Source organism: Scylla paramamosain, chromosome 17 (genome assembly GCF_035594125.1).
Source record: "Scylla paramamosain isolate STU-SP2022 chromosome 17, ASM3559412v1, whole genome shotgun sequence".
Classification (NCBI taxonomy): Eukaryota; Metazoa; Arthropoda; class Malacostraca; order Decapoda; family Portunidae; genus Scylla; species Scylla paramamosain.
In genome coordinates, this window is record NC_087167.1 from 12,010,001 (window position 1) to 12,020,224 (window position 10,224).

Consider the following 10,224-nt stretch of genomic DNA (forward strand, 5'->3'; position numbering starts at 1 on the left):
TGTAAATTTTAAAGCTTCACTGTCCTTCCCCCCCTCCACAAAAAAAAAAAAAAAAAATACAGATTCGACCGAACTTCTCGATTTCAACTGCATGTCTAATCTTCCTCCCACGAATTAATACGGAGAGAAAAATGAGAGAAAAGTTAAGAGCACACCAGGACTGGACTAACATAACACGAGCGGCGCCATCCAATCATCAGGGGTGGCTAGTAAACACTCCCTGTGTATTATTACTCCTACACACATTCCTATGACAAGAGATGCGCATCAGAATTAATCAGTAACGCAGGTCTTGCAATTTATTCACGACGCCGTGACACAAACCCACCGATGTGACGCAGACCACGTCACGGAAGCGTGACGCCGCAAGCCTGGCATACTGCCCTATGCGTCGCCGTGTCTAGTTAGAGAAGGTCTGGTGTGCCATATCCAGCTTCCACTACGCTGTGGCTGTACAAGCGAGCTGGTCCCTGGGCTGTGGAGGGCACTGTGTGAGGACTCGTGACCGCAGCGTGGCGCCTCACACAGACACCCACTGTTCGTGTTGTCGCGACAGGGCACTCTATCTATAAAGACTGGCCCTCCGCGCACAGCCACCACCACCACCATGCCCCTACACACTGTTCAGTACACTCATATCTTCATTCTTCCCGTGTACATCCTCACTATATTCATTGCATGCTGTGGTTTCCTGCTACCAACTAGCTTTCCTCTCTCTTTTCCTACTCCTGCTTTCCTTCAGGGAACGCCATTTGAGTCAATAGGGAGTTTTAGGGAGATTTGATGAATTTATGGATGGAATTACTAGGGATACGTTTAATACAGGGACTGCCACGTGTAGGGCTGATGGCTTTTTGCAGTTTCCCTTATGTGTTCTTACTATTTACTTTATAAAATCAGATGAGATAACTCTGTACTTGCATCCATTACTAACCAAACAGCAACCGTTATTGAATTCACTAATGACATCACAAATTTCACTATACATACTGAGACTCGAGTTTGCAACATTACTGCAAGGGCACATAAGATAGCTGCATACTTTTACCCATTAACAACTAAACTCAAATTACCACAGAACATAAAGCCAAAAAAATCGCGTTATTATTATAGAGAGCTGGTCTTGTAACTTGCTTTATAAAGACACGTGAGATCACTACATATTTATACCCACTAGTTATCAAAATTAATATCGCAGAACATCACACATTTCAAGGTACCGTAATGAGCTGCCATTGTCCCTCGATACCTACGTATATAAATCAAAATGAAAACACCACGGAAGGTAAGACCATAACAATTTACACCATTTAATTTTGTTTCTGTCACTGCCTTACTTGTACTACAATGCCTCCTGTTGCCAAACGTTATTGTACCTTATCTCTCTCTCTCTCTCTCTCTCTCTCTCTCTGAAAATACCAGTCCCCAAAGAGTAGTCAATAGGATTATTCAAAATGATGAGAGAAAAATTAGCGAGGTTTTCAAGGATGTTTTTCATGTTTCCTGTGACGGATAGCAAGAATTGTTCATCATCAGTGGGGAAAACATAAAAGCTATCTATTAGTAATATTAGTGGAGCTAGGATTCAAAAACTACTTATCTATACAGAATGAAAAATAACTTAAAAATATTCATAATCGGGCGACAAGTTTAAAGATTCGAAAAAGTTACCTTTGTTATCAAGAACATTCTCTTATCAGCTTAAAATGCGATATTTTTCATACCATCGCTGCAGAGAGAGAGAGAGAGAGAGAGAGAGAGAGAGAGAGAGAGAGAGAGAGAGAGAGAGATTGTTTCTCTTCATTCACCACAGGACAGCGAAGCGTGGGATGAAAGAGAAAAGGGGAGCCTAAAGTGTGTGTGTGTGTGTGTGTGTGTGTGTGTGTGTGTGTGTGTGTGTGTGTGTGTGTGTGTGTCTATTTCACACCACTGCACCTTGCCAGCCTCCTTTCCCTCACTCCTGCTACACACACACACACACACACACACACACACACACACACACACACACACATCAGAAAATTCATTCTTTCTCTCGAATATTCTTTTTTTTTTCTTTATGGTATTATGAACGGCTCTTTTTGTTTATTTTATTTTCTCTTTTTAATCTTTTTTTTACCCTTGACCGCTTTCCGTAACGAGTAACACACACACACACACACACACACACACACACACACACACACACACACACACACACACACACACACACATACACAAACCATGACCACAGACATACTAAAAATAAACAACAAACCTACTTCCTGCTCTCCTCTCTCTCTCTCTCTCTCCTCTCTCTCTCTCTCCTCTCTCTCTCTCTCTCTCTCTCTCTCTCTCTCTCTCTCTCTCTCTCTCTCTCTCTAGTAATGTACTTTTCTTTTCTTCTTCCCCTCATTATGACCTTGGCAAACATAAGACAGAGTCGAGTGGGTGGGAAGTAAATGTGCTTATATAGTCACCGAGAAAAGTCAGTTGGCACCTCACAATCTTTTAAGTGTTTTTTCTGCAATAAAATTCTCTAATCCACTGAGTCTTACTAAGAAGCTGACAACTGACGTATTCTGACATCATAGGACCGACTAAACTTAAGAACTGACGAAGCATTCTAAGGAGATTTCAAGACTTTAGACTGATAAAACTTTGGACAAAACTGGGAAACTTATGTATTTTGAGATCACAGGACGCAGTAAGTAAGGGTTTAATAGGGAGAGGTAAATCTAAATTTTAGGTTCAGATATTCTCTCTCTCTCTCTCTCTCTCTCTCTCTCTCTCTCTCTCTCTCTCTCTCTCTCTCTCTCTCTCTCTCTCTTGGCCACTCGTGAAGAATAGAGCAAAGCAAAGAGAGAGAGAGAGAGAGAGAGAGAGAGAGAGAGAGAGAGAGAGAGAGAGAGAGAGAGAGAGAGAGAGAGAGAGAGAGAGAGAGAGAGAGAGAGAGAGAGAGAGAGAGAATAAGAATAGTACGTGAGAAGAACAGATACCAGAAGATCTATCTATTTATTACTATTGATGATCTACGTGTGGAAGAACAGGATGCGTAGATACAGAACGGGAGATTTATCTTTTAACGCTGACGAGTGAAGACTAAGGTCCATATTTTAAAAACACTTTACTGTCTCACCACGACCATTATCAAAGGCCACAGAGATAATTAGCCAGGTTCTCAAGAGTGTTTCTTCTGTTACTAATGTAGAGATCTTGTTCATCTGTCACTAGAATTGTAAAAACACCCTTGGAAACCCGTGTAACTTCAACTATAGAGATTTTGATGGATGGATGTGCGGCGAGTGCTTTAGATTCTGGTCCTTTACACATGGAGACGCAACACGCTGGAATAGGGAAGGGAGTTACGAGAGTGAACCAGTTAAGTATGGCACGGTGACGTCTTGTCCTAATTACGGGTGGCGCATGCTTTCATTCAGTCCACAGCCTGTGCAAGCAACCACGCCCCCCCCTCCTCTTTGGCACGGCGCCATGCCTCGCCTCGCTACTACCGCACCACCTCCACCGCCCAAGGTTAGTTGAACAGTGTACAATTTTAAATCGTTGCCTTGACTTGTTAACTTTTTGACTGGGTGAATGACTCGGTGAATTGTTGAATTTGTGCCTTAATGGTTGAATGACTGGAGAACTGGCTGAATGACTAACAACAGAATGACTGACTGATTCCCTAATAAACTAAGAACCCAACTCAATTACTAACCACCTTACAAATTAACTAACTAAACTAATCCAGCTTCTTTAATAACCGATAACCTAACTAAAGCTAGGTAACCAGCCAACTAAGTCACACTAAACTAATTAGCCCATTAACCAATCAACCATCAAAATAACTAAACCAAGCAATGAAACCACCCCACACAAACTGCCTAACCACTTATATAATCAACAAACAACCTTATCAACTGACGGACCATCTACAAGCTTACCCAAGACTGTGAGGCTAAACAGATCAGAATTCCTCTAAAACACGTTACCACACCTCCATCGACAATCAACACCTTACTGATTTCAACCCACCGAGTTCCACCTACTCTGTCCTCTCCACCTCAAGATTATTTTCAAAGGTTCTCATGTGTGCCTTTACCTATTTCTTCCCTATTACCGATGCGTATATCATTGCTAAACTATTAGTAGAATTACGAAAACAAGATTCATAGGATTCGATCAACCTGCGACGCATTTTTTCTTCTGCGCCTTTCTCAGTCACACCCATAAATAAACCTTCCCTTAAGTCTGCCTCTTCGTCTCCTGCCCGGTATATCCATTTCTCCCTCAGACAGTATGCAGGTTTAGAATAACAGTGAATTTTATCTATATAGAGCAAACCCCGCAGTCTTCGCCGTCCACGTGAAGCCGGATAGGGCAAGAAGAGAAAGTGGTGCAGGAAAAGGACGGTTTCTCCCTCAACACCATCAAGATGCAGCGTGGATGTCTTAGCGTGACTGAGAGGCTGATCCACTGATGAAGCGATCGATGAACCCGTAAAGACATCAATAAACGTGACTGACTGATTAAGAGTGAGATTGGTCAAGGTGATTTTATGAGGGTCAATTATGTTTAGTTTATGATGCTATACTGTACACACACACACACACACACACACACACACACCACTTTTCCTGCCTGAATCTGTATTTCCTCCTTTAAACTTGAACTATTACAAGAGGAAGGTCTCTCTCTCTCTCTCTCTCTCTCTCTCTCTCTCTCTCTCTCTCTCTCTCTCTCTCTCTCTCTCTCTCTATCTCTCAGTCTTTGAGTGCGGAAATCCTCACGCCAGGAGCCACTTTTCCCGCCCTTTCCCATCCGCTGTGTTATCAAGAGAGCGATCGCCTGCGAGAAAAGTGAGTCTATTGAACCTCTTAATGACGCAACCTCTCAGACCTCGCTGCTTGAAGAATTACTACTGTGGTCTAGGACAAATGCACTAAGTCCAGTGTTGGAAAATATATATATCATAGTTTATACAGTTACAGTATAAGCTTTTTTTTTTCATATTATTCGTTTTTAAGCTTGATGATAAAACATATAGATTCCAAAACCCAACGCATTAAAGATAATTATTCCAACCCCGGTCTTGATCTTCATGATAGAACAGCGCTTTCCTCACTCGAGCTTTATATCGGATGTTTATCATATTTTCTTTCTTCTATCTCCGTCATATCAATCCTCTCTCCTCCACCACCACCACCACTACCACCACCATCACTACCACCATTAACGCAACTCTTACACTCTTGCATTCTTGAAAGTTTCGATGTCTCAAGCCGGATAGTTTTAACAAGTTTTCCTAAATGTCGTTGATGATAAAGAGTCTTATCAGGGAGTCTTCACGATCCTAGTCACAGCTTCAAAAGAAATTCGTATGCATCATCACTGAGAGAAAAGAAGAAGAAAAAAAAATCGTGAGAATCTGATGACGTAATCACCACTGTGGTCTTGGTAAAGATGTACACACACATACACACACACACACACACACACACACTTAACACCATCACTGCCTCGTCTTATCATCACTATCAACGGACGCAACTCATCAGAAAAACAACCCCTATGAAAACTGGCCCTTGAAAACCCAGTCACTGTCACCTGATGGGATTCAAACCCTGGAGAACCTGATTTACGTTCAACATCCCACAGTGTTGCTACAGATGAAGGAAGCGGAGGAGGTTTCAACATTTTAAAGATACAGATGAATTTCAAGCAGATTATTGGAGCCTAACAAAAGCCTGTACTCTAAAGCTCTTCTGGGGCATCATAAGGACTACTTTCAATGGCAACAGAAAGTCTCCCCATTAGCGATACATAAGTTTTGTTGAACTATCGCCACAATCATGAAAACATCCTTATAAACGTTCCATAACTAACATACAAAAGCCCGTATTCTGAAACGCTTTTGGATTTCATAAGGGCAATTTAAAGTCACATGGATGATTAGCCGGATTTTCAGTAACGTTTCCTTATTCACGATACAGAATTTTTGTTAAACTATAGCTTGAATCACGAACATCCTTAAAAATCTTAATAACTTCCATTATAGCCTGCTAAAATCAGCAAGACAACACGCCGAAACGTTTGAGAATTGCTATGCACTACACTATAGGTCTAACAGAGAAAACAGAACCAGCTTGTGTATAAATGACGAGAAAAGATGTAGGCCACTCGTCGGCTACTATAAACGTAAGAGGAAGATAAGAGGGAGAGGAAAGGAAGAGACCAGCGTCTTACCTCTCACTTCTAAGGCTTGACTAAAGACGGTATTATAGGCACAACTGACGACAGGGAACTAGATAAGGAATAGACAGTAATCAGGCTGTTAGTAACTGAGTCAATAGGGAGCTGAAGAAGACCAGCTGGTGTATAGAGCGAGTTGGCTGGACTGGTATGTCAGTGTGTCAACAGATGGTTTGGATATATGGAGAGAACGGAGGACAGTAAACTAGTAAAGAATAATGCTGTTAAAAGAGATCAGACAAGGTTAGGTTAGGAATGATAGATGGAGAAAGATAATGTTTTATGAAGGGACCGCCTGATGGCTTCTTGCAGCTTCCCTTATTTTCTTGTGTCTTTAAGTAGAGGGGGGGGATTAGACGTTTTGTGATCTGGGGTGAAACAGCAGACGGGTAGGTGACGGAGGTGAGGCGAGTAACTAATGAGAAGACTGATGATGATGATGATGATGACCCACTAACATCACCTGAATTAATCTCTCTCTCTCTCTCTCTCTCTCTCTCTCTCTCTCTCTCTCTCTCTCTCTCTCTCTCCTCTCTCTCTCCTCTCTCTCTCTCTCTCCATATATAACATTCTATACCGACGCGCCATAAACAACAACAAAACAACAACAACAACAACAACAACAACAACAACAACAACAACACACACACACACACACACACACACACACACACAGACACATACATACAGAGAGAGAGAGAGAGAGAGAGAGAGAGAGAGAGAGAGAGAGAGAGAGAGAGAGAGAGAGAGAGAGAGAGAATTATCATAGTTCTCTAACCTAGTTTATTTTTGTATTCCATGTTAAGTAGTTATCTAGCCTAGTAAGGATAAAATTAAGTCTCTCTCTCTCTCTCTCTCTCTCTCTCTCTCTCTCTCTCTCTCTCTCTCTCTCTCTCTCTCTCTCTCTCTATCTATCTATATATATATCTATCTATCTCTCTCTTTGCAAACATTATGTCAGTATTGTGTCTAACTTGCGATCACAGCAATGAGAAGATTAATAACATGCTAACTTACCTGACTAAATGAATACCTTAAAACAAGAAAGTATACATATGTTCATGCTCCTGACACACACACACACACACACACACACACACGAACATAAGAAAACAAGGAAACCTGCATGAAGCCATCAGGCATACACGTGGCAGTCCCTATCTGAAATAAACCTATTTCCACACACACACACACACACACACACTCAACCATAGCACATCCATACCTCAGTCATGTCACCTTTTCCTTCCTCTCCCCGGTTCCTCCCTGCGCCCCACCAGTACCCAAAGCCACACACCGTACTGTATGTACGCAGTGACAGAATAATGACTCAAAACTTCCCAGTCTGTCTCCCTCCCTCTATTTCCACCAACGAGGGTCAAAATAAGTATAAATAGCGGGCGTGTGTCTTGGCATGCCGCCCATCTGGCTCGTGGACTGACACACACACACACACACACACAGACTGGTCCTGCCGCTCTGTTCAACGCGCGGCAGTTTCGATCAATACCCACACAAACATCAAACACGCACGCACATCCTCTTATAACACACGTACACAACAGCTTCACATTACTGAACGCACACACACACGCCTAGAATGAGTGTATGCGTGTGTCAGTATGCTGGAGAGATAGATGCTGTATCGGAAGAGCAAAGGCCGCGTACTCCAGCCACCAGCAGCGGCAGTGGTGGCCACAAAACACGCCAGAACTACATTGTGCATAAAATATCGAAGTTTAACGACTCTATTAATTTCCCAGTGCCTTTCCCATCGTGGCACGTGCTTAAACGGTCCTATGGATTATAGGAAGTAAGTAATATCAGTGCTATGCTTTTACCTCTAACTGGGAGAGGCGTGGAGTCGGTAACCAGACGAGCCGGCAGCGTACACCCAACCTCTACAACGTACCGCAGACCACTGGAGAAAAGAGTAGGAGGCGTTAGAGCGCGAGTCTACTGATCAGCTGATGTGTGACGCAATAGTTTTCCCGTGCTGCAGTTTCCCTTCAATCCTCTCTCTCTCTCTCTCTCTCTCTCTCTCTCTCTCTCTCTCTCTGTGTACATGTGTGTTTTTTATAAAGGAACCACCACGTGTTGGCCTTCTTGCAGCTTCCTTTTGTCATTCTTTTTCTCTCTTATCCGCTTTCATACTTAGTGTGTGTGTGTGTGTATGTGTGTGTGTGTGTCTTTTCCCCTCTAGCCTCTCTCTCTCTCTCTCTCTCTCTCTCTCTCTCTCTCTCTCTCTCTCTCTCTCTCAGAGGGGTTATCACGTAATTATTTTATCATTCCATTCTACCACAGCACAAGGCAATCTTAGGTGTTTTATCTTCGCGTAAAGAAAACTTGTTTCATTATCAAAAATTAAACTTATGTCGCGTTTGTTCTCTTAGAGTATATCAGGAAGAAATTTATTGAGGGATAGACTCTCTCTCTCTCTCTCTCTCTCTCTCTCTCTCTCTCTCTCTCTCTCTCTCTCTCTCTCTCTCTCTCTCTCTCTCTCTCTCTCTCTCTCTCTCTCTCTCTCTCTTTATATATATATATATATATATATATATATATATATATATATATATATATATATATATATATATATATATATATATATATATATATATATATATATATATATATATATATATACACACACACACACACACACACACACACCTTGTGAGTGAAGCAACCCTTAAATGGTTCATAAACTCCTGTATTACAGCAAACTTTGTATCTATCACATGTATTGCATTATACGTAACAAATGGAGATATGAGACTGCAACAGGTTCAAGAGGTGTATGTGTAAGAGAAAGATATACGTAAGCAAAAGTCACAGAAATTGGCGATTTCCTTTACAGCACATAAAAAGTCGTCAAAACCTTCTTGCGTTTCTTGCACGCGGGAGTAGAAGTCTCTTCTATCCATGATGATGTTGCGCTGGCTTCGCAGGTACTCACACATTGCATCGAGGATGGTTCTTAACTCCGCGTCTCTCGGTAAGCTTATCCCGTAGCGAAGTGTACGGGTCCACTCGTCGTCTAGGACAGCAGCGAGTGCCGCCCTCTGCTCAGCCAGGGAGAGACAGTCTATCCTGGCGAGGGTTACGTATCCTTCAAACTTATGGCGCCACGTGTCGAACTCACGTAAAGATGCTGACGCCGTTAAGTGAGGAATGATGGTGGCGGACGTCGGGAACCTCGCGCCCTGGGTAGACGTGCTGCGGGCTGTGGTTTCGCCTTCATTGCTCGCCGTGGTGCGACTGGGAGCTTGTGTCCCCACTCTCTCCAGCAGCTGGGTTAAACGCTCCTCGCGAGCCTGACTCTGCTCCGACTGTCGCGCTAGCAGGGCAGCCAGCGCCTCCAACTGCTTCTCCATTCTGCGCCGTACCCACTGCAGCCTTGTCCTGATCCTACTCACTGCGCCATGTTCGACTCTTGACCAGCAGGGGCACAGGAAACGCAGGTAACAGTGCAGGTGTTTATTCACAGAAGGTGTGAACAGAAGGCTGGAGGTAGGTGATCTCTCGGCGCCAGGCCGCGCACTTCCACTTAACACTTATGACTGAAGCCTAGCTCGTTCACTCATACACGTATTCATGCCTCACACAAGTCTCGCTCATTCACTCGTTCACACAACTAGCTAACAACCACACACGTAAGATGAGCCGTAACGCTGAATTGTATAATGCTTGCTAAATGGCGAGAAACGTAAATATATCGATCTTGTCTAACTTTTAAGCTCCATTCGTTTCCAGTCAGTATTATTACTCACTATTTTAATTATTTATTGAATGATTTTATTATTTCTGTTTACTTACCTATCCTATTTCACTACAGTATTGTCATATCTTTCCCAGTCGTGTTCCTTCCCATGTCACCTCTCGCTGCATATCCTTGCCATCAGTGCCATCCTTTCTAATTATTTTTTATCCATATCTTATTTATCTATTTCACTCTTTCCATGCATGCATCATCGTATCCTATTCATGATA

The 10,224-nt window shown here is 42.7% G+C and overlaps 1 protein-coding gene across 8 annotated transcripts in view; it reads right to left on the reverse strand.

Moving 5' to 3' along the window:
* The window catches only part of LOC135108485 (monocarboxylate transporter 10-like), a 78,382-nt gene extending 70,192 nt beyond the window's left edge, over positions 1–8,190 (reverse strand). For 3 of the 8 annotated variants that reach the window (XM_064019556.1, XM_064019547.1, XM_064019557.1), the window contains exon 1: positions 8,076–8,190. The gene's annotated coding sequence lies outside the window, so the exon portion shown is untranslated. Of the gene's footprint in view, positions 1–4,326; positions 4,352–8,075 lie in introns of those variants that run through there. The other 5 variants (XM_064019554.1, XM_064019549.1, XM_064019553.1 and 2 more) reach the window with 4 other exon arrangements.
* Between the last annotated feature and the right edge of the window lie 2,034 nt (positions 8,191–10,224).